Source organism: Podarcis melisellensis (assembly GCF_964234715.1).
Source record: "Podarcis melisellensis genome assembly, chromosome: 2".
Taxonomy (NCBI): domain Eukaryota; kingdom Metazoa; phylum Chordata; class Lepidosauria; order Squamata; family Lacertidae; genus Podarcis; species Podarcis melisellensis.
This window is the reverse complement of record NC_138529.1, coordinates 77,444,422-77,470,183: the sequence shown is the minus strand read 5'-3', so window position 1 is coordinate 77,470,183 and position 25,762 is coordinate 77,444,422. Positions and strand designations below refer to the sequence as shown.

The 25,762-nt window shown below is 41.6% G+C and overlaps 1 long non-coding RNA gene across 5 annotated transcripts in view; it reads right to left on the bottom strand.

Annotated features, from left to right (window-relative positions):
* Window positions 1-25,762, bottom strand: part of LOC309362662 — a 57,128-nt gene that overhangs the window by 5,696 nt on the left and 25,670 nt on the right. For all 5 annotated transcript variants that reach the window (XR_014165054.1, XR_014165055.1, XR_014165056.1 and 2 more), the window contains one exon: window positions 3,784-4,088. This is a non-coding gene — a long non-coding RNA (uncharacterized lncRNA). The remainder of the gene's footprint in view (window positions 1-3,783; window positions 4,089-25,762) is intronic.

Genomic DNA, 25,762 nt, shown 5'->3' with positions numbered 1-25,762 from the left:
TTTACAGAAAGTCTTTATTGAAGATCATGGTTGCGTTTACATTCCATCTTTGTGACTCTACGTCTGTAACGTTAGACCGCTGAAGTCCCCTCTGAATCTGTCCCGCCGAGGCACCAATTTAAGAGGCTAGTCCTGGACCACCTCTTCCTCTCCTTCCTTTTCCGCAGGGCCTTTCTGCCCCCCTGGGTTCCCCCTCGCCGGGACTCGCCCGAGGCTGAATCCTCTGACGCCTCTGCCCCCCTCCTTCTCGCTTTGGGGCCGGGCTCCTCCCCAGGGCTCTCCTCACTACATTTGAACTTGGCGCGCGTACGTTGCTTCTGACCTTTCTCTCGACCGCTACACTGCTCCCGGTGCTGCTCTCCACCCCTTCCGGCTGAGCGCCCTGCTCCGATCTCCTTCCCCTGTCTCTTTCTTGCTCTGCTCCCTCTGACACACTGGTAACTCACCCCCCCTTCTCTCCGTTCCGGCTGAGAAGCCGGCTCCTGTCTCCAACTCCCACTGGGGCTTCTCCCTTCGCTCCCCTGCTCCTCACTGCTTCCCCCTTGTCCCCCCTTTGGTCTGACCAGGGGGGCCCCCTTTTGGGAGTCCTCTGACTCACTGGTCAGACTCATGGACGACCTTTGGGCATCGTCATCCTCCTCCTCATCTCTCTGGGATTCTTCCCCCTCGCTCTCTGTCTCCTCCCCCATCTGCTCTTCTCTCCCTGAAACCCTGACAATAACAAACAAATGTCAAGATACTGATTTATAATAACAGTTAAAAATAATAATCTTAAATGACAAAGTGAGGAATAGATAGTTCAAGTCTGGCTCATGTACTGCAGCTATAAATATACATTTTCTACTCATCTTGCTTTAAATGCATTTTATTTTTATCCCATAATTTACCTAGCTTTGACATGGTTTTTGAGCAGAGTGTTTGTTCGCAGTATAATTAGCAATCAGACCTAAAGATCTAGGCAAAGTGAACTTCACTGCACAAGAATCACTTTTTCCTTATGATAAGGTCGGGCAAGATGGCACAACCATACAGTCTCTGTAGTTTACCTTCTCACAATCTCCACAGACCATTTCAAATACTAAGCCTGCCATTTTTTATTTTTGTAGGCACTCATTTGCTTACCTTCTGTTCCTGGCTCTATGAAAAGGAACAAAACCATAATTAACTTTATATCTAAAATTATCATGAAATTAAACATTCCAATCACTGCAAAGATTTTAATGCCTGGATTAAGGTGTTTTGCGAGTGTTTGGGTTGCTGTGGGCACTATTCACCTCCAGTGCAAAATTCTGGTTGTATTGTTTATGTTCTACATATGCATGAAGTACATCTCTAGGGATCTCACTATTATCTTAGTCCCCCCTCAACTTCCTTGTAGACTACATTATGCACCCTGCATGGACTGAATTGAAAACATTTAGTCTCAAGCTGGTTAAAAATCTTTCCATCCTCGAGCATTGATGGGATACCTCCCTAAAGTATTGTATCCTTACCCCAAGACAGTGGAAATGGATCAGTTGCATTAACTAGCTGCATCCTATGCATCTTTTTTCCCTCATATCAGTACTTATTTACAGGATTTATTTGTTGAACATTTGTATTTTATGGTGTTTTAATGAATTTAGTCATATTTTTAATGAGATGGTTTAAAAACAGTCTTATGAATAAGTAAATAGTGTATATTACAGACATTAGATGCCTGCCAAACTATAGGGCAAACCTGCAGCAAATTCAGTGCTCGCTGCATACAAATATATTTTATGACAGCTCCATAAATAGAAAATGAGAAAAACCTAAGAGTTCTGACCCAGCTCCTCTTCCCTTTCCCACCTTCCTCCCTCCCTCAACCAGCATTCTGTTTCACTTTAGTTTCCTTTTTATTGTTATTGTGTTTGTAGTGTTGATATAAACTGGGGGGGGGGATCAGTGAAAATACTGTTACTATACAAAATAAAAAAGAAAGCATCCCCCTTTATTGCTGACCAAAGCTGCTACAGAGACCTCCATTCTGAGAGCTTCACTGGCTCATAGGTTTTCAGGCAAAGCTGAAGTTCTTCTATGATCCTTTCAATCGCAAAGTGCTCTGGCCCAACCCACAGTCTTGGAAGAATGCCTGCGCTCACTTCAGTTTTCCCGTGTTAGGAAGCCACTCTTTCTCCTGGGTGGCATCTCATCTTTGTGAAAGATGAAGAGGCTCACTAGGCTAGTTTCCTCGTTGCCTTTTATGAGTTAATCAAAGCATCCTTATTTTGAAAGGCTTTTGAAGAAGCTGGATAATAAAATTTTATTGCTGCTGATTCTGCATTTTTATAGATTTTTAGCTTTCTGTTCGTTGTGGTTTATTTTTTATATTTTTACTTCTTTGGGCTTTGAATTGTATTTGGAGTGATTTTTATGTGAACCTCCTGAGCGCCAAAGACATATCTATCTATCTATCTATCTATCTGTCATCTATCTATCTATCTATCTATCATCTATCTATCTATCTATCTATCTATCTATCTATCTATCTATCTATCTATATCTATCTATCTATCTATCATCTATCTCACATACATTCTTATAACCTATTTAACTTAATTTCTCACAACTGAGAAGTTCAAATTTCCTTCTTGTGAAAATGTTTCGGTTGAGATTATTTTGGGGTGCAGAGGGGTAAATAAAAATAATGTGCAATGCAGGGATACACACAATTCATCTTTAAGAAACAATAAGAGAAAATGTGCTGGTCAACGTTTTAAAGATTACAGATGAACAGAAAGGCCCTATGCCAAGGTGACATACTGTCATGAATTCATTGCACTGGCACAACGACAATGCATACCACTGGCATTACAACACGTGAGGATAGGAAGCCTCAGTTCAAGAACAACCCTGAAGCCACTGGAGCTGAGTGGAACCCACTGTTAAGAGGTTTCATTGGGGCCTGTTCAGTCAGAGATTCAAAAAGGAAGGTTGAAGGTGAATGGTCACTTGGATGCAAGATCTGTGGCCTTGTCCAGAGTGAAACCAAGTGAATCTGTCCATATTTATGCAGTCTTTATCAACAGTCATTCAAAAATGTGTTTATTCTTAATGGAACAAAGCCTAAGCTTTTGGTACTGCAGGCTCCCTTTTCATGAGGGAGGTCTGCAGTTACACATCCTCACAGTGCAATGGTAGAAAGCTCCACTGCTGTCACTGTTCTACTGGTGGTCCTCTGTATGTAAAGAAGCCACGAACAAGGCATTCCGGAGGCAGGTTGGGGAAGGCCATGGATTTGCAGGATCCAGAGCCTTAATATTCCTTGGACATGTCTCTCCCCTCCCCCTGCACGCCATACGCCAGTCCAAAGCTGGTGTATGCATTTCACTCCTACTGTGGTCAATGGAAGATAAAACGTAAAAGGAATAAAGACACAGGTCAAAAAGTTGCCTCTTCCTATCCAACGGAATACAGCTAGGTTCTCCCTGCAGCAGTGGCTGTGCCACAGCTCTCTCCTCATTCAGGAAGATAGGATTACTCTGTAAATAAAGGTAACATATTGGTAATGACCTTAAAAAACCCCCAAAATATATTAGAAAATGTAAGTTTAGGATTGGGGAGTGAGGTATCTGTGTGTGTGGTGTTGGAGTGGTTAGGAAATGCTGATCACATACCTTATTTCTATCAAGCTGGCAAATAAATATTTGGAATCCCACATGCTGCAACAAGTGAATCTTGCCAAGCTAATATCTAATTTCGTCACTACTTGAAGCATCCATTCCAGGTATATCATGCCAAATGGACATTTTATATACGTACCTTTACAGGAGGGACAGTGCTGTCCTGTTCACTTTTGATATGACTGCTGACAGCAAGGCTTTTCCCTTTGCATTAGCTGACAATGTCAGTTTGCTTAATTATACAGAGCACCTGACTTTCAACCTTGAAAACTCTGATGCATTGCAACTTCCTGGCAAAAATCCAGCCTGAATCATCATCTCCAAATCCAGGCTTGGTGGCTTTGTCTCTGCAGTCATGGTCCAGCTCTTCAAATCCCTCTGCTGTTTTGTTCATTCAGTCCATTGCCAAGGCAAGAAAATGGTCCAGCACATCCACTGCCGTGCCTGCAGATATAAAGGAGAAATGGAGCTGTGTGTCACTAGCATATTGCTGACAATATGTACCCAAAATCCAGATGATCCTCACAGTTTCAGGTAGATGTTAAACAGCATGGGAGATAAAATCAGACCCTGCAGAACCCCACAGGGCCAAAGAACACTCCCCAAACACCACCCTCTGGAAACATCCATCCAAGTAGGACCAGAACCACCACAAAGCGGTGCCACCCATTCCCAGCTCGGACAACCGCTCCAGAAGGCTACCATGACACAGAGAGGTCAAGGAGAATTAACAGGGAGAACTAACTAACTAACTAACTAACTAACTATAAAATGAAATACATTTGTTACTCCAGCTAATGAGATGTGAGTATACAAACAAGCTTCTGTACCTTTATCATTTCCTAGAATGGAAAATGTTACACATTTAGCAGCCTTTGCTGATAAAGTGGGCAGGGTCAATGGTCCAGCACAGGCACCTTATAAGCTCAAGTTCAATAGTGTTTTCCTTTTAAGAATCCAAAAGTGGGACAGGGGAGCCCTTCATTATAAGCCCATTTGTAACACATCATGACTTTCAGCTGGGAACCAATGAATGTTTTGTCTCACCTATAAAGTCACATTTTCAGCTTCTAAACTAAACTAAACGGATCTCATGAGATGCAAAACCAGAATGCTAATATTAAAAACAACAGCATGCTAATGTAGGATAGAAATGCATTATTATGCATAACAACAGGAAGAAAGAAAAATATACAGTATGTTTCATTAAATCCCCAATAGTAATGGAAAAGAACTCCTACTCTTCTGAAATAATGCAAATTGTATTTTGCGTGTGACAAGAACCAGGAAGCATCATAAATTATCCAGCATTTGGATAGGTATTTATTATAGTGGTGGTTGTCGCCCACAGACCTTAAACAGCACTGTCTTGATCATCACTGTTTCCCTTTTTGTTTTCTCAGTTGCGCAGTCCTTTCCAGGTGAATCTCATCTCTATTTTTTTGAAGGAAGCAAGTGGTTGTGCTTTTGTTGGGACAGCACAAGTCATTTTGCTGCCTGAAGGTAAGGGCAAATTAGCACTCCTGTCCACCCACCCATCCCCACTGCTGTTGTTCCATGTACCAGAAGAGCAGTTGGCAATGGGACAACATCCTCCCCCGCAGCTGAGGGCTACAGGCTATCTTAGTTGACTTGGGGAATTGTGGGGGTCCCTTGCCACCCTCAGCAGTTGCTGTCTGAGGGCGCTGCTTCGCTCTGCTTAATTGTAGAACAGTTCCAGTGTCTTTGTGTAAAACTGTCTAATGATATGGCAAGAAATTGGTATTGTAGCCAAGCAGCACAAAGCCCACCGCTCTCAGGGCCCTCACCCTCAAGCGGTGTTGCTGCCATCTCAAAAAAGTTGAATTCAAAACTCAACTTGAGAGGCACAGAACAAAAGGGCTTGAGGTCGCATTTGTCCCCCAGGCCTGAGGTTCCCTACATACACCTGAAGTAATGCAATTATTATTTCCATGACAGAATATAAGAGTGAGGTGTTTTAGTTAGTATTGTTAGATGGGGGTCAGAGGAATCGCTCCATATGAGACAAGCACTCCAAACCACAACTAATTTTCAGTCCAGTAGTCTGGCTAAGGCAAGGGTCGACAAACTAAGGCCCGGGAGCCGGATGTGGCCCGCCGGGCTTGTAAATCCGGCCAACGGGCCCTGCTTCCCACTCGGTCCCTGCGTTAAACCGGCAAGGGGCAGAGTCCTCACCGCGTGGGGACTGACTTCCGCGATTCTGGCATGGCTTCCTGCAGCCAATCCGAAACCGCAGACACCTCTGGGCAGGTGGTGACACTGGTGCGGCTTCAGATTGGCTGCAGGAAGCTCCTGTAGCCAATCTGAAGCAGAGGACGCCTCTGTGCGATGCCCCTTCCTTCCTGCTGAGGTGGCTGCGTATGGCCAAGAGCCGAGCGGGAGGAAGCAGTGGCAGGGAGGCTGCCTCTGCCGCCCAGGCCAGCGGCTTGGGCTCTGCGCCCCCGCGGACCCCTGGTCAAGGCAGAAGACAACGACAATGTTGCCAAAGACGAGGTGGCATTGGCGGCTGCAGTGGCGGCAGGGGGGTACTTTTGGGAGGGGGGGTCCTTTCAGGAGAGGTCTGAGGGACAGTGGAACAGACCCCTCTTGAAAAAAGTTTGCTGACCCCTGGGCTAAGGGTTAGTCTGGCAGAAGCAGGCCCATTCGTTAAATTTACCAGATTCTGATTACTGCACAGCTTGCCAAGTGAACAAAAAACACAATGCAAGTATATACATGACTATTCTGGCATAATTCCTGTTGAGTTCAATGGGGCTTACTCCCAGGTAAGCAGATATAGAACTACAGCCTCTTGTGTCCTTGTCGGACCAAAGCCTTGCCAGTTCTCTCTTTGAAGCAACCAAATGGCTTCAGGCAGCCTTCAATGCATATTTAAACTTAAAGAGCTCTCTGTCTCAGAAAGTGGGGGTGGGGGGAAGCAATCTAGTCTCTGAAGAGTAATGAAGGTACAAAAGAAATGCTCAAAAGCAAGGCTTTCTTCATATTTTATAGTCATGTCCAAAAATCAAATTATATTGGGATAAAATATTTATAGAAGAACTTGCAGGCTATGATCAACCAAGGGACCCTTTAATAATATTACTTGGCTATGCTAAAGAGGTGCTACTTTAGGAGGACCAAGAAAAGATAATTCATCTGTTAACTGCCATTTGAATGACCATATGCCAGGAGCGGGCTGGCGGTGGGGGATGGACCAAAACATCCTGGATTTAAAAAATTGGCTGAGTAAGGTCTAGGACTTAGCACAGATGATAAAATTAACAAACATAATCAGGGTCAAGGACAGCAGGACCACAGATTTATCCAAAAACTAAGTTTGTTCCTATCTTATTGGAACAAGAAAATGTAAAATACAATAAAGAAATGCTATGTTATTGGGGAGACATAGACATAAGAAAGTTGAATGTATATTTTTAACTAGGATATTTGTTTGATTGCATCTTGGGGGATTAATGATCTTAAAGTACATTTTATTGCAGTATCAAATATTATCTAAATCCTACCATTTATTAATTCCTAATATTCACTAACAGACTCTAGTGCCCTGGCTATAGCAATACATTCATATTCTGAGTTTTTCATTCCTCCCCATTCCCACCTCATTTGAAATTAAACTATCACACCTCCACTCCACTGGAGAGAGACAGTTCTCTTCTGGATGCGCCAGGGATCTGGAAGTGTGCACAAGGACATTTTCTGTTTGCCCCATTGAATTCTTGGAGTGAAATACCTTCTGTTCTGTTCTTTCATAGTATTTCAGTTTCAACTTTTAATCATTCCATGATTATTTTCCTCTGGAATGACATTTTATACATGCACATACAAATTACATAAGAGAAGTATTGGATGAAAGAGAGTTGGCCTCCAGAAAAACATTACCAGAGGCTCCTAGAGGGCCCAGGAATTCAAAACAAGCATTGGAAATTATGTAATGCAGTATCTTTGAACTCATCTGCTATGATTTTAAGAACGAATGTGGTGTGTGTGTGTGTGTGTGTGTGTGTGTGTGTGTGTGAGAGAGAGAGAGAGAGAGAGAGAGAGAGAGAGAGTCCTTCCTCCCCATTTGACTTAAAACTATTTAGACATCAGAACAAGGATGAATCAGTATAGCAATTTGACATAGTGACAGCACATTGGTTCACATCAGCTTGATATCAGTTGACTGTAGTGGCTGTAATATAAACTGTGCAGTGGCATAAGTCTCAGATAAGAGACTTGTTTTGTTAATCATAAGTTCATAAATGAAACCAGTGCAGTTAAGAGGCACTATTGGCAATTCTGGCAACCAAGTACAAAGGGGTAAATAAAGCAGCATCAATAATCAAAGCTGTAATTATACATTTGTTTTTGAACAGGGACCTCTGGAAATATTACATGAAATAGTAAAAACCTGTATTTTTAATTTTCATCTGAGCCGTTTTTTGAGCAGGACCCCTCTGCATCTCTCAGACTGCCTTCGACTGCAGAAGGGGAAGCACTGCTTAATTTGCTGACATTTTCCAGCACCTGTGTGTGCACTTTTCACAATAGGACTCAACCTGTCCAACTGGGAATATACAAAATGAAATCTCAGTTTGGTAAGATATTACTTTATTAAATTTATATCCTACCGTTTCTCCCAAAGGCGCTTAGATATTACCATTCCCTAAATGTTCAAGGGAACATTACAATGAAGTACAGTGTTTAGTTTATGGTGAATTCTTTTTATAAACACTCTGGACCACTGGATTAAATTTTTAAAAAGAGAGTTCTCTTTGGATTATGCCCAACTCTTGCTCAGCAAGTGTAATCCTGCTGCTGCTATCTCTGGAGAAGGAGGTCCCATTCCTGTTCCTCCCATTTCTATATGAATGATACTACCCAGATCGGCAGGTGGAGATAATTGCCACATTTATTCCTCCTCCAAACCCCAGTCACGTGTCCTCAACATTGGTGAAAGTTAATAAGTTCCAAAGGATTTTGTACTATATACCCTTTTGGAGGCCAAACATGCAGCAGATTTTAGTCTCAGCTTCCAGATCCCATCCAGAAAAGCAGAGAGAAGCATATCAGGAGGGACCACAGCAGTTTTTTTACCTTGCTACATTTCAAAATGCTTTCTGAATCAAATTTTAAAGCTAAGAATCCCATCAGCAGAATACTGTGGAAATCCACTGCTAGGTTCCCAACAAAATAAGAGTTTAAAAACAACAACACAAAAAGCCTCCTGGTAGAAACTATAATTCATATTTAACCAGTGCTATGCTCTGGCAACTGTCTGATGTGGGAATTATGGGCCTTTTCAGCAGTTTTCCCCTTCTATGGAATGCTATCCCCAGGGAAGCTTACCTGGAGCCAACACTGACATATTTTTAGCGAAAGATTGTCTTTTCTCTCAGGCATTTGTGTGTTAGTCTTTTCTTTGCAGGAAAAAATGGGTTGCAGCTCTCTGTGACCATTAGACTTATGTGAAGGGTTGGAGCAATTGGTTTTATGGTTTGTTTACCTTGAATACTGCTTAACATTTAAATAATCTTGCTTTTCATATGTTGCATTGTGTATTTTCCCAGTACACATAAGTCACTTTGAGACAATTGTGTAAAGCAACTGAGCGTAATGATATTGTCTGTCCATTTTTATATATGTAGATACAGAGACACTTGGCCTGGAACAGCAAAAGCTGCAATCCATACCTGCGACTAAGCCCCATTGAATTCAGTAGTAGTAGTAGTAGTAGTAGTAGTAATAATAATAATAATAATAATAATAATAATAATAATAATAATAATTTATTATTTATACCCCGCCCATCTGGCTGGGCCTCCCCAGCCACTCTGGCCGGCTTCCATAAAAACAAAAAATACAGTAAAATATCACACGTTAAAAACTTCCCTGAACAGGGCTGAATAATACTTTATTATTTATACCCCGCCCATCTGGCTGGGTTTCCCCAGCCACTCTGGGTGGCTTCCAACAAAACACTAAAATACAATAACCTATTAAACATTAAAAGCTTACCTCTGAGTAGACATGGTTAGGATTGTAGCCATTGCAGACTTTATCCTGCTTGGTCACAAGTAAACAATAACTGCAACCCTCTATACCATTTTAGAAGGATGTGGCATGAATTGGGACAAACAAAACAGCAGATCAGAAATTAGTGCAGTGGTTCTCAAAGGCTGTGGTGTGCATCTCTGTTGTGGCAGGAGAGGATGGCAAGTGTGGTGGGAAGATTGAAGGACAAAGCAAAATATCAACCTTTCAGTATGGTATAGTATTATTTTTTAGAATCTGGGTATTTTGGGAATGATTCATGTTCTTATGTAGCTGCACTGTTTTATACTTTCTGGATGATATTATCATAAAGGTAAAGGGACCCCTGACCATTAGGTCCAGTAGTGGCCGACTCTGGGGTTGCGGCGTTGCCATGATATTATAAAGCAGTTATGTCCTATGTTATTATTCAAGCACTGCTAGGAATTGTTTCTTCCTGTTTCCACTGTATTTCTTATATCAATTAAAAATTCAGTGTTGTGTGAGCAGATTTTTATTCTGAAATTGTGGCCCGGCGGGGGGGGGGGCGGGCGGGGGGAGAGAGAGAGAGAGAGCCCTTGCTCTTGTGGCTGTTTCTGCACATTACTATACACACCCTGGCTTGTTTCCCCATCAACAGCAAACTGCAGACTCCTGAATCCTACTGCTCATGGGAAATAGTTAAAAACCAGCTAAGTTTTTAAGGTGAAATTAACATGCAGCTCAGTTTTAAGAATTCACGCACATTCTTTGCAAGGGCTACCTGTGAAATATGATGTCTAAAATTAGTCAAAGGGACTTGTATAGAGAGACAAAAGGGCAACGGCACATAGCAGAATTTCAGCTTTATTGCTACGTAATGCTACACATGATTAGAATTTTATTATACCACTTAGACTTCAGTGCGTCTCAGCTGGATGAAATTCAATATGGCTGTGAGGTGCAATAAGGCTGGGGATTTCAGGCTGTGTGGATAATTTAAATGACCAGAAGCTATAAATAAATCCAGCTGTCAAGAACACACTCTTTTCGTTTTGCTTTATTCTAACATGGTGTTTCTAATTCAGAAGTAGCAATTCCTCTGAACTCTATTAAAACAGGACTTTCCACAAAAACAAGAGGCTTGCTTCTTCTTTGAAGAATATGCCACTCCTGCCCTTTAGCAGGGGTGAATTTGCCATACTACCCCTTTCTTGGGAAAAGATGCAAGTTGGTCTCTCATATGAGGAGAGTGCCTTCGGCATCACATGGACAGGCGTGCCCAATAGGAGGGGAGCAATCAAGCTGTTATTGAAGTCATGGCCACTTTCAAGGTAGTGTGGCTGGCATTACCTTTACTCCCACGTCCATCTTTGTGAAATAGCAGGAGGCTTTGGGCTGGAAAACACTGTAGGCCATCCTTAATTGAATTCTCCAATAGAACATGTAGAACTACTTGCTTCACAGAGTACATAAAAAACGTAAGAGGAGCCTGAAAGATCAGGCCAGCCCATTCAGCCCAGCATCCTGTTTCACAGTAGCAACCAGATGCCCATGGCAGTGTGCAAGCACTCTGAGAGACAGTGTGGTGTAGTGGTTAAGAGCGGTAGACTCGTAATCTGGGGAACCGGGTTCGCGTCTCCGCTCCTCCACATGCAGCTGCTGGGTGACCTTGGGCCAGTCACACTTCTCTGAAGTCTCTCAGCCCCACTCACCACACTGGCTCACCACACTGTTTGTTGTGGGGGAAGAAGGGAAAGGAGAATGTTAGCTGCTTTGAGGCTCCTTTGGGTAGTGATAAAGTGGGATATCAAATCCAAACTCTTCTTCTTCTTCTTCTCTCCCAACTTGTGATTCCTATGAACTGGCATTGAGAGGCACACTGCATCCAACGGTAGAGGTGGACCACTCACAGTAACCACTCATAGCTTTATATTTCATGACTTTGGTAGCTATTCCTATGTTTTTATGAAAGAAGTACATCCATCGTGCCTCCATTCATTGTGCCACCATTCAATGATCCTGGCAATTATAGTACAGATATACTACAGAGTGTTCTCTGTGGCAAGTAATTCTAACGATTAGGATAGTAGTGGATAGCCTGTCATGGAACACTGCTTTCGGTGACATCTCTATGGTGAACATAAGGTATGATGCAGCCCTTGAAAAGCAATGTTATGGGCATGCCAACACCAGAATTAGTGCAAATCCCAATAAGAACTCCCCAATTCTTAGAGAACATAATTATTTGCAGGGGAAGGAGTGAAGATACTGTTCAAAAGAGTTTTGAATTTATTTATTTTTAGACTAATCCTGCCTCAAGGATCTTGAGTTATAATGACCAAGGACTAAATTATTGTCCCATAATAAAAATACTTAAGGTTGCTCTGACTTCTATTCATTAGAATAAAACCTAGCCATGGATAACTTTTAGTTAGATTGGGCTAGTGCAACCTTCACCAACTTACAGGTAGTTGGCATGGTAAATCCACATCAGTCTTGGACAAGACATCTGTCCAAAACATTTATAGGGCACCAGGTTGTCAAAGGCTAGGTAAGTGTCTGTAACACAAAGAAGTAATATACTGTAGAGAGAACCATATGCAGAGCCAGAGATTTGCTTGTTATTTTCATCTTAGCAGATCCCACCACTTGAAAAGACAAGGGAAAGGCAGTTTGTTTTTCTGCTCTGGAAACTACAATTGGACAGGCTGAGTCCCAATAAAAGAATCAAAGTTTTGAAATACAACCTTATGAGAACAAATGTTAATTCAAAGTCTTATGGAGCAACATGAACAAAAAGGTCACCTAGATTATGCTGAAGCAGAACACACTAGCCAAAAGTATCTTTAAAAGGTTAACTATATAAAAGTACAGTCATTCATGATCAAACTAAATTGCAGAGCCCTACAATTACTTAGTAATGAAGTTCTGTATTTACTTTTCCCCTTGATCCATGTCATATGCTAAAGAGATTGACTTTGAATTTTTAATTTTATGATGAGAGAAAAAAACATAAGTGACATTTTTCTTAATGGCAAAGCTTCAATGGCTTGTAGGAGACATGGGAACAGTGCTAGGTGGAAATCATGCATGCTCTGTTCTTTCAGGTATGATAAACCAAGTTCTTGGCCCTGTATTAAGAAATGTCAGATACATTATTCAAATGTGCTAGCTCTTGTCTTCTTCTTTTTGGAACCTATCCTTTATAAAGCTAGGATATGCACAATAAATAACCGTTAGTAACAAAGCTGTGCGTGGCACCAAGATTACAATGAACAACCACAGACCCATTTCCTCATTTTGAAAGACTAAACTAAAATAGATATTTTTAATCAGGAATGCAAAGTGAAGAAAAATCTACTAAGGAAAGCCATTATTTAATCCTCACATATAAAAAGTTCCCCTCCTCCTCTTTCTTCACTTTCATATAAATTGATGGAGTCTTTTCCACAAAGCAATGAAACCAATTTATCTTGATAAATGACAGGAAATATATAACTTTCCCCCCTCAAACCCTTTTGGAAACACTTTGTTAGCATCAGAAACACTCTGGTGAAGCCAGCCATGTCAAATGCTGACAGAAGTTTGCATAAATAAGAAAAATTAAGCAGGAATGAATATTTTGGCCAAGAAAGGGAGTAGGCGCAAATGTTAATCTTCAACTCTTGACTGTGAAACTGTTCAGATGTTTACAGATTGCCATTTTTACTCATGGGAACTGGGCATGTTTTGGTAGCGAGGCAGTGTGGTGTAATGGTTACAGTGCTGGACTAGGACCTTGGGAGACCAGAGTTGAAATCCCTTGGGCCAGTCATTGTGTCTGAGCTTGACCAACCTCCCAGGGTTATTGTGAGGTCAAAAGGGGAAGGAGAAAAACCATGTACACCATTATTGAGCTTCTTAGAGGAAAGGTAGGATATAAACATAATAAATTTAACTACTCACCAATATGGCAAAAGGGCCAGAATTAGCATGTTATTCTAAATGTGCTTATGTATAGTGTCGTTATATATTTTAGTCACTAGGTGGCGCTGGATTTAGTGGCATCTGGGAAGAATCAGAAGCTCCCTATAGCTTTTCTTGAGACAGTAAGGTCATTGCCATACTTCTGCGTGTGGGTAGTGGTGTCATAAAGTATGCTGTGGAAATCCTTAATTAGATTTTAGTTTCTCTGGTTTACACACAGATGGTCTTAGGACAACATCCTTCAAATTCATTGTACATTTTCTGTAGTCTTGTATAGAACCTGGACTCTGAAACTTTACCATATCAAAGAACTAGGAAGTTGATCCTACTGGTCCCTAGTACCATCAATCAATAAAACAGGCAGGGAGTTATTTAGTAGTCGTGGTGCACTAGAATACGAAATGGTGTGCAAGTCTTTATTTAGACAAAGTGCTCCGTAATTTATTTGCAGTTTTTTATTTCAAAACTAAAATATATGGGGGATAGCAGTTAAACATATGGAAGCATAATGCCCAAAGTACATACTGTATTTTTTGCTCCATAAGATGTACTTTTTCCCTCCTAAAAAGTAAGGGGAAATGTGTGAGCATCTTATGGAGCAAATGCAGGGGGGAAGGCAGGCAGGAAAAGCCCCCAAGAGCCGCACAGAAGCTCCGTGCGGCTCTTGCGGGCTTTTCCCCAGGAGGGAGAAGGGACTGATGCGGCCAGTCAGTCCCTTCTCCCTCCTCGCAGGAGCCACGCACCCTTCAAGGCTTTTGCGGGAGGTGGGGGAATTGCACGGCTAAAGAAGCCAAGACAGCGAGCGGGATGGATCATGCTTGCTGTCTTGGCTCTCTCCAGCTGGGAGAGGCTGTATGTGGCTATGGCAGAAGCCAAGACAGCCAGCGGGATGGATCCCGCTCGCTGTCTTGGCTTCTTCGCTCTTTGGGGCTGGGGCTGGGGGAAATAATTTTTTTTTCTTGATTTCCCCCTCTAAAAACTAGGTACACCTTATGGTCCGGTGCGCCTTATGGAGCAAAAAATACGGTAAATAGGTTGATGAAATAATAAACAGGCAAACTTCAAACAAAAATAATTTCTGACAACAGCCCCCCCCCCCCAAATGCTGAGGCCTTCCCTGTGCATAACGGTCTGGGGACTTCTGACAAATTTTAAAGTTACCCAGTCATTGGGTTTTCCAAGCTATGCTCCAGTTCCAGTAAAAAAAGCATTACCATTTTCCTGCTACGATGTACCGCCTTAGAAGGCCCAGCCTTCTTTTTTATGGCAGTCCTTCCCTAAGAACTTATGCCAAGAAAGTGGTCATTGTTCGTATCTTAAAGAGTCCAGCAAGTTGTCCATCAGACTCCAGACAACATCAGAGACAACAATGGCTAGGGCTTAGATGCCAACTCAGTGCCCCTAGTGGTCAAATGGACACTTGTTCCTAAAAGTCTGGTTAAGATCAGATTTCCCAGACCTGTCGTTTTCAAAGGGCTTATGAGAAATCCATGTGGAGAAAAGCTCTAAGAAACAAACAAGCACACACACACACTCACTCACTCTACAAGGCCCCTGCATTATGTTTTGTGGACACAAATTGGCCCAGCAAAGACTCCCCCCCCCCCCACTGCTCCTCAACCAGTTTTTACCAAAGCTTTATCTGTTCTGAGGCACAGTCCCACAAGGCACTTAAGCACATGTTTAATTTTGCAACTATAATGGTTGCCCTGAGACTGCAGAAAACAATGGCATTTGGACACTTTGCCACATCAACACTTTGAGGAACAAAGCAGCATTAATCACCACCCATCTGTGACTTTCCCCCCTCAGGTTAAGTTAAAATTATCCCACACCTGTACCTTGCAGGAAGCACCAAACTGCTGGACTTCTTACAATAGAACTTCTCACATCAGCAAAGCTCACACATCTGGACTCTTTAGGGAACCCTTTAAGGATATGTGGTACTATCACTAACATGAGAAGGCTCATTCATTTTTTTTTCTAAGCTTGGCATAGTGAGAAACCACTACTTACACAAACACAAACACACATACACTTATCACGGGAATGATAATTGCTCAACTGTCTTGTTTACCATAGTTACACTTTTGGAAGCTGCAGGATGCGAAAACAAAACCTGACAATACTTAAACAGCTGCTATGTTGATTCAGCTCCTAATCATCTGACCACTATTGTCTCACTTCCGTTAGTTACCCTGATTGTCTGTCATTTTCACACAATATCTTTTGCATTTTTTTCAAAAAATAATAAGAATACATGAACTACCGTACTTTTCCGTATAGAAGATGAGTTGTTGTTTTTTACTCTAAAATAATGTTCAAAATCAGGTGTCATCTTATACATGGATAGTGCAGATTGGTTGCAGCCACAAGCAGGAGCTTGTCAGCAGCAATTGGGTAGGTGAATGGTGGCTGCGGCAAGAGTTGTTGTGGATTGGCTGCTGCGATTGCCATCCATAGTTGTGAGCAGGCAGACACTTGGCAGTTTTGGTTTTGCGTGCAATTGGCAGCCTTTGTCAGTTGGGCGAGTGTTGGGGTTTTTTGCATCCCCCCCCCCAAAAAAAGCTCAACAATTCTGGCAATCCCCTCCCTAAAAAGCTCAGCAACTCTGAGTCATCTCCTCTCATTTTCTTATATTGGACTCCCCAAAAATAGGGGTTGTCTTATACATGGGTGCGTGTTATACACGGGAAAATACTTTGTGTGTGTGTGTATGAAAACATTAAGAAGAAATAACAGAATAACTGTCTTCCCTGCATCTGTTGTGCCAGCCTTTTTGGCAAATAGCAAACAAAAGAAAAAGTTATAAAACTAATTTTTTGCTGCACCATAGTGCTGGAGTGGCAGGAAAAAGAGAGAGTTGCAGTTGACAGGCTTTTTAAAGTGGCAGTATCAGACGCCTCAGACTTGGCCCAAGATGCAATGGCCAAGAGGTTTGGTCACCACTGGTCCACTTAATGTTTCTGTTCCAAGTCACAAACTAGAAAGGATCTGTGTCCTTTCAGAATAATATAGCTGCTTATGGTACTACTTAGCATTGGTTAGCTCAATCTATGATCACCGCCAGGAGATGGCCAAAGCCAGTTTCCTGTACATAGGAGAAGGTGATAATGGGTCAGCAGGATGAGGTGCCCTTGTTGCACCATACTTGTCTGTAAGCAAAGAGAATGTAGGGATTTTAACTTGCTGTAGCTGTAATGTGATTCATACTGTATAATTTTGCTTATAGTTACTGAATATTACTAAATAACAGCCTGGTGATGGTAAGCAGACCAGTAGTGATGGCTGAGTGGGGGAACTGTCAAAGCTGGAATTTTTGTTTGTTTGTGCAAAAGCAACTTTTTTCTAAGTAGGAAGGATGTTTAATTCAAGGGAGTTACTTTTGAGTAAAACATACCAAAGCCAGACAATTGTGTTTTATCACTTTTCCACTGTCTCCTGAAACAGATGGAGGTCAACCAACCAATGTGAAGACAGCACACTTGGAGAATAAATTAAATAATCTGGACACAAAGGGAAATGCTTAAGCAAACGCATCCCAGTATCCTCCTTAATCCAGAATCAGGCTAACGGCAAAGAGCCTCTCCTGGGTTTTTTTGCTGCTCCGGGATGGCTCCCTCCCGAGTCCCAGGTGGAAGTGGTCAACAGTTCTTCCCTGATCACCTAGCAGCAGCAATTAAGTCACTGAGCATCCTTAGCAAGGGTGCTGCCTACCTCTGCTTTTGGTGCTCTAACTTTCTTCAGAAATGTCCTATGGACTTACTTAATAAAAGAAAGAAAGAAAGAAAGAAAGCTGCTAGCCCAGTAAATGTATATCCCCTCTACCAACCCACCCCATAGGATCCCTGCAAAGGGTTATGGATGTTTGTTGTCTATGTTGAGACTTAAGATTGCATAAGGTAGCAACAAATCTGGTGTGGGGAAGGGATCAATCAGAGTAAATGGTTTTGGATTGATATTAGTATTAATATTAATATCTTTTATTTATACTCCGCCCATCTGGCTGGGTTTCCCCAGGCACTCTGGGCAGCTCCCAACAGAATATTAAAAACATGATAAAACATCAAACATTAAAAACTTCCCTAAGCAGGATTTTCTTCAGATGTCTTCTAAAAGTAAGATAGTTGTTTATTTCCTTGACATCTGATGGGAGGGCATTCCACAGGGCAGGTGCCACTACTGAGAAGGCCCTCTGCCCGGTTCTCTGTAACCTCACTTCTTGCAGTGAGGGAACTGCCAGAAGGCCCTTGACGCTATACCTCAATGTCTGGGCTGAACATTGGGGGGCGGAGATGCTCCTTCAGGTATACTGGGCCGAGGCCATTTAGGGCTCTAAAGGTCAGCACCAACACTTTGAATTGTGCTTGGAAATGTACTGGGAGCCAATGTTTCAGTACCAGTGTTATATGGTCTCAGCAGCCACTCCCAGTCACCAATCTAGCTGCCGCATTCTGGATTAATTGTAATTTCTGGGTCACCTTCAAAGGTAGCCCCACATAGAGTGCATTACAGTAGTCCATGGTGTTTCCAGATTTCTTTTTCTCAGCAGAATTGTGCTAAAACAAATTAATATAGTGTTAGTGTTGTGTATTGAGTCAAAGGATTTTATATCTGTATTATTATTGTCTGTATTTGCATTAGGGTAAAGTAACTGCCTTTTGGTTCCAGAGGGTACAGCTACTATTGGTTCATTTAAGCTGCTGTATTTGGATCCTCTGTCTTATTGGTTTCCTCCAAAAGGCAGGACTGTGATTGCCTGATATTGTTCCCTCCAAAATGTATCCTTTCTAGCTAGTTCCCTGTTCCCACAACAGTTAGAATCATTAAAAGCAGGATTCTTTGCTCCATCCTGACGTCAGCTGATTATCTGGTTGTAGATTTAGAAGGCAGCCACTGAATGTTCCTGTTATGGTAGAAAGCATCATAAAATGCAATATGGGAAGGGAATCTATAGCAATATAATAGGGGTTTTCTTTCTTCTAACCACCACCGTCATAAGATTTTGTATAATTTGATGGCTTTAGCATGTCTTCTGCAGAATAACATTGCAGTAAAGAATAAGGCAGCTAGCAGCTAATGAGGAAACATGCCAGCTTTTCATACACACTGTGGGGGGAAATGTGCCTGGTCACATTATCCTCCTCCTCTAATGGCTTGAGACTATTGTTGGAGAACTGAAATTAGACCAGGGTTGGGTTTTAAAAAATTCTTTTGCATATTCCTTCTTGGAAAGTTGTATGCTAATCCCATTTTAAATTTTCTCTTGTACTTCACACATAAACAGAATAAATAATTCTGCCTTTCTCTCTTCTTCTCTCTTTTTAGGAAGATGCTCTCAGACTGCCAGTCTCCAAAATAATCAGATGCTATATTCGGCATTCAAAAGCACTTCATGATCTATGAGCCTCAAGTCCTAAGCTTTTGCTCAGCTGCTTAGCTTTTGCCAGTTGTTCACTTAATTTCAAAGTGTATCTCTTTTTTAAGGACAACTGCAATGATGAAAGCTTGGAATTTCAAATGGCTGCCGAAATGTGAGAAAAAGTGTACAACAGCTTCATCACAATGCGCGTGCGCACACACACACACACACACGTTGGTAACATGTATACAGTATTCATCTTTGTTCAGCCAAAAAATGCCCATTTACAGTGGAAGCTCCTCGTACAGAACTAGGATAAATTCTCTAAATACAGCTATCTGTTGGTCCCATTTTTTATACATTATACATGTCCACAGATAACCCAGAATTAATCAATCACATAAATCATATCTACTCTTGTCCTTAACCCAATTACAAGACTTGCATATCTGAGCACATATGGTAATGCAGGTTTCCTGAGTAGAACCTTTAAACAGCAATTGCAAGAACAGAAAAATCTAGAATGGAAAGAGGGCTCTGGAGATTTGATCCATTGCAGCCCATTATAATAGTAGGCCCTTATTTACTTATATTTATATATTCTGCCTTTTTTTGTGTCACGGAACCCAAGACAGAGCTTCTATCCACTGTGAACAGAGACAGGGTATTTGGAAGGTTGACAGGGTAACTGGGCATGATGTCACAGGAAGAGTTTGGGGCCTTTGGCACCAGGCTTAGAATAGCTAAAAAGAAAAAAGAAAGAATAATTTTGGCAGGCTGGGGAAAATGCCTTGGACTCCAGTGGGAAACAAGCTCCTGTTGAGATGACCATGCTGTAAGATGTTCTCTGTGCTCCTTCTGTGAAGACTAAAGGTGAAAATATGTGTAATTAAACCATATTTCTAAAGATACAACAGTCTCTACCATAACATGATTCTCACAGGCACATAGACCCTAGGTGAGTGCCTGGAATCTTGCTACAGCTGGCAGAGATTAGGGGTGGTGTCCAACTTTTGTAACACTACATTCATTTAGAGTGCATCTGCAGAAGTATTTCAGATTGCCAGATGGAATGATCCCCTCTCTCCTTCCCCCATTTGTTGTTTTGGGTTTGCTTAGCCTTGTGCTACACATGGGGGAGGAAGTGCTTAACCCCTCCCCCAATCACTAATTTTCCTTGCAAATACTTTTAACTTGGTCATTTTAACTGTTTGATATCAGTCTGGACTGCATTTTCAGTGGGGGGCTGGGGGACACAGAGCCAACCAACCATACTCCAGCCAACCAACTGCAAACGGTCCTTCTTCTCTGCAATTGAGTTATCTTTGCAAAGATGAGTTTGGGAACATGTCAATGCTGAGGTAAAGTATGATTCCATCCTTAGGGCCAAACTAGACACAACTTTAAAGTGATGGCTGTTACCACAAACAGCATTTTTATCTTCTCCCTCCTCCGATACGTTTTGTGAGTCCTGACATGACAGCATCCCTGACTCCACTTGTGGCAGCTAACAATGTGGAACAGGAAGTGGAAAAAGTGAGGTTTTTATGACACAACCATGTCAGGTAGAGATTCAAGAGGGGGGAGCTAAACTTGCCCTTGCCACTTTTGACATCTTCAGAACAACTGGTGTAAGATCTTGAATGTTCCTGAAAGGAGCCATGCAATGCAGATTATTTGTCATTGTTTTTGTATAAAGAGTAATATTCTTATGGGGTGGGGATTTCTTGCTCAAATTCAACCCACCTAAGGCAGAATTGTTTACTTTGCCATCAGCTTTTCAAGTCTCCCTTGTCATATTTGCTAGCTACTGAACGTATCTGTGTGGCACTTGTCACCTTTCATCCAACAATCATTTCTTTATAGGTAACGAAGCTCTGTAACAGTCAGCACCAGATGGTAAATGGGAGAAAGTGTGCTTTTCAGCAAAGAACGTTGCATACATTAATTAAGATACAAGCTGAACATTTTATAGATAGTGGTGAGGCTAATAGTCAGACAGAGAGAAGAGAAGAGTGCTCAGCAAAAAGTTGGTGGCAAAAAAGGAAACAAACCTGCAAAGTTCCCCTTAGGAGAACTTGCTGACATCTCTAAACCAAGCATCATTACAACTAAAGAGCTCAAGGGAGAGGGTTGTGTACTGCCCAATGTCCTTCTTACCAAGAAGACCAGAGACACTTGCTCCTGGAAAGCTGGTGGGTAGATTTGTAGACACATGGCCCCCTCCCTCATCAATGTTCAGAAGCTCTGAAAGCAGTTTTACAGTCTACTACTGAGATTTTATTTCTAGGACAAGAAAATGTAAAGCTAGGCACAGCTGTGACTTCATTGTTCTGCAGCCTGGCTCCAGATAAGCATGGATTCCTAGAACTGTAGAGCTGGAAGGGTCCCTGAGGTCAAACAGCTCTTACAAGTCAGGACGTTCTTTCCGATATTCTTCCAGAGATGGAGAAAACAAGCTTGCTCCATCTTCCCTGTGACAGCCCTTTAGACATTTGAATATGGCCATCATAGGCCTGAATGTGCCAGTTATGTCATTGCACTGTTATGTCCTAATTATGAGCTACTATGTCCACAAAAGCAGCTGAATGGATTTGGCCATAATTAAAGGTTAGCTTGTACCACTCCAAACATTCAGCATCTTCCTCTTTAAAAGGTAAGGTTCCCATGACTGAAATTCTGTCTTTTGTTGACATCATTTTACTAGAGTCAGAAAAGGGGAAGAAAAACCAGAAAAGAGAAAATTGTTGCCTGCAGATATTTCTGCTGCAGAAGGAATTAAGGGAGAGGGATATGAAAGACAACAATCCCAAATCCAATAAAAAGAAGAAGGCTGGTATAATTATAATAGGAATATGGGGTGATCATTGTTTCCTTTAATATCTGTTTTCTCAAGACTTATTATAATAACAGCACTGCCTGAAAGTATGTTAGGCCCAGGAAACTATGTGCATAATTGAGGGATTGGGGCCTCTCTCAACAGCATGCAATGGGGTGGGGTGTGAGTGCTGTGATAAATCACCCGAAATTGGACAGAGGCAACTTCGGTGAGTGAACTCTCTTGTGCAAGATGACTCTGCTTGATTCTGGATGATTTTCTCCCCTCCTTTCCAACAGTCCCCTCACACACAACTATATAGGTGGGTCCCCCCCCCATTTCCTGCAGCTTTTTAAAAAAGTGAAACAGGTGTACAACTAAATGCAAGAAGGTGAAGAGGGGCGGAAAGTTGCCTTCAATTAGCCTCCTTCTATTCACAATTCTTACAAATCAAGACAGTATCTCAATGAATAAATGTATTACTAACATAAGTTTAAATGTCTTTTTAAAAACAAATAATTGCAATACATTTTATTACTACCTTTATTATTTATTAAAGTGATTTACAGGCTTTATTTCTGTTACTCATTGTTCTGTACACATTTCCCTACACAAGCAGGTGCCAAAGTTTCCAACGCTACCCTAAAAGTCCGTTCTGTTCCTTCTGTATAGGAAACAAACATACTTGACAAATAGTGATGTTGATGTTTGGGAAAACAGCAGAAAACAAATGTTTGAGTGACAGAAAAGTGTGTATGCACTGCCACTGCCGCCCCCAACAATGCTCTATTAGGTCCTTTTAGACAGAACTCATTACAAAATAACGACAGCGATGACAATTGAAATGTCCTCATAGTTGAATGCAATCTGTTCTTTTTCACCAAGAAGAAAATTGTAATTCTGTGTTGCTTTCCTTCCTTTTTTTGTGCTCAGAGGAGACAAAAGCAAGTAAAAACACGAGAATTGTGGCACACTCCACTGCTATGCTGAGTAGTGTATTATATTACAATTATGATAATCTTTTTTCCTCACGTTAGAAATTTGCTTTGGGGGAGGGGAAACCATCTGTTTCTTGGGCATCTTTGGCTGACTGGAGCAAATCAAACTTTTACTGAAAACAAATTATGGGAAACAGAATGAAAATATCATGGCTATATGCTTCAGAGCATTGCTGGAACAGCTCTGCTGAACTGAGAGGGACAGAAGCAACTAAGATCCAATAGATTAAAGTTCGCCTGTAATGTCATTTCAAAATGCGAATGGCCATTACAGAAATAATGATAATACTTGCAGCCTTAGAAGGTATGAAATGACGAACGTTTCTGCAAACAATCATGACATATGTGGCTAAAATCAGTTCTGCAGACAGTGCTGGAATATTTACTAACCAAACCTAGAATAAAAATGTAATAAAAGCCCTGTTGGATCATGCTTAAAGCCCATTCCCTGTGGCTGGTAGAGATGCATACTACCACTGATAGTGGAGGTAGAACACAGCCATAGTAACTAGTAACCATTGATAACTTTATCCTTCATCAATTCTCAAATCCTGTTCTAAGCCATGCACCTTTGTGGTCATCACTACCTATTTTTGGAGCAGTACCTTCAAAACTAAGCACAAGTGAAGCCCCACACAGAGGATGTTGGAATGAGCTAATTTTGAGGTTACAGACCCCTGAAGCACAGTGGCCAAGCTATTCCAGTCCATAAATTGGACTGCAGTTGCCTTACCGAAGTTTACAGAAAGTGCTCCTAGCCACTAGTAAAAAAGATGTGGTTCAGGAGCAGCCCAGGCTGTAAACCAGAGGGAGTGAAGCCCCTTTCTGGAAATGGCAAATTGACAATCTCCCAATCTCCTGTCCATGGTGTTTTGCCAAATGCAGGAGCTCTTTCGGATTCAAAGGCAATCACAACACAATTCTTGTTCAATGCTTTTATTAAATTGGAGGCTTAAATACAGCACCAAAAAACAGTGAAACTGTCTTTAAGCAAACTAACAGAAAATACTTTTCCATTCAGTTATTGGGAGGTCCAAGGATTAATAACTGAAATACTCCAGCTGACTAAGACGCAGCACCATCTCGGTCTGGGTCTATATCAAAGCTCCGGGGGACAAACCCTATCTAAAAGGTTTATATGCTCTGAACCCTTAGCGGCTATGTGCTGGCTGGCCTAATACCTAAATTCATTTCCCCTGTTAAGCTAGGCCAATATACAAGGGCCAGCATGGTTAAGCAACTCTGCAGCTGCTCTACTGCCTGCAGGAAATCATCCTACAGCTGGCCCACCAGTGGATCTTCCCACATCCTGCTGCCACCTATCCCTGGAGCACAAACAGTAAATCAAAACAATAAAGCAAACCAAAAACCCTTGCAGTTACCAAAAGTGCCAATAAGTAGGGAAGATTCATACAATCCAATCAACCTATGTCCTTATAATACAAATGTATTCCACAGTAGGTTTCCCCTACACTTGGTACCCACTCACTCACTCACTCACTCACTCACTCACTCACTCTCATTGTGCCTCCATAGGATTCAAGCTTCATATATTGGCCCTCATCAATGCACTCAGGCACTGGTTCAGGGATTGCACAGCCTCACTTGGTTCAATTGTAATAGAGAAGTAGAGCTCAGTGTCATATCAGAAATGCCCTAGGACAGAAAATACCTTAAATATCTTATGATTTTGTTTTATATCAAGTTTTAATGCAACTTTGCATTGCATCTTCCATCTGAAACCCTGGAGACCTCCTGCCAGTAGCTATATAGACAATAACGACCTAGATAGATCTATTGTTTGCTTCAGTACAAGGCAGCTTCCTATGTTGCTACTATACATTTTCTGGTTTTTGGTTTTTTTTGCAACTGAGATGAAATTTATCAGATGACTTTTTTCTGATTAAACTTTGAAGATTCCTATGCCACCCTACACTCTAGATACTATAGTTTTATTTTTGCTCCCTGGCTATAATTTTTCACCCTCCACAATGCCCTAGAAGACCTAACATAATTCCAGGACAACGGAACTGTCACCATTTCCTACTCCATTGCTCTAGAATTATGCTAGGTCTTCTAGGGCAGTGTTTCCCAAGCTTTCTCTGACCATAGCCCCCTTCTGAACTTATTTCCTTTCTGTGGGCCCCCCCATGGGTGTAGCCAAGGGGGGCAGGGGGTAGATGACCCTCAATAAGTAAAAATCAATACAAATCTGAGGTTCTGCCCCCCCAACAAAAATGTGGAGGATGAAAAATGGCAGCAAAAATAAAACAGGGTGGAAAGAATAACAGTACTACTGGAACTGCTAATGGTAAGCCAAATTCCCAAGAAACTTGGATAATCTTGAAGGTAATTAAAGCACAACTATTTAGACTATTGGTAGGCAAACTAAGGCCCAGGGGCTGGATCCGGCCCAATCGCTTTCTCAGTGCAGCTCGCAGTCTGGGAATCAGTGTGTTTTTACATGAGTAAAATGTGTGCTTCTATTTAAAATGCATCTCTGGGTTATTTGTGCGGCATAGTAATTTGTTCCTACCCCCCCAAAAAATATATATAGTCTGGCCCCTCACAAGTTCTGAGGAACAGTGGATCGGCCCCCTGCTGAAAATGTTTGCTGACCCCTGATTTAGACAAACATTCCTGACCTCTTGATTGAACCTCCAGCTTTGTTTTAACTGCTGGTATAACTGGTATGCTATTTAAATCACTTTGTTTATTGTATGTCTTAATTATGAATGTTTGAAGGTTGGATGAAATTATTTTATTGTGTTTTTTCATTATGCAGGGCCATATTTTTATAACTGGTTGTATACATGTAAACTGCCTAGAAATCATTTTGGCAAGCAAGTGGTGTATAAATTAATAAATGCAGTATTATTATTATTATTATTATTATTATTATTATTATTATTATTATTCCACACACCCCCACAACTTCTCTGCCACAAATAGGGTTGGA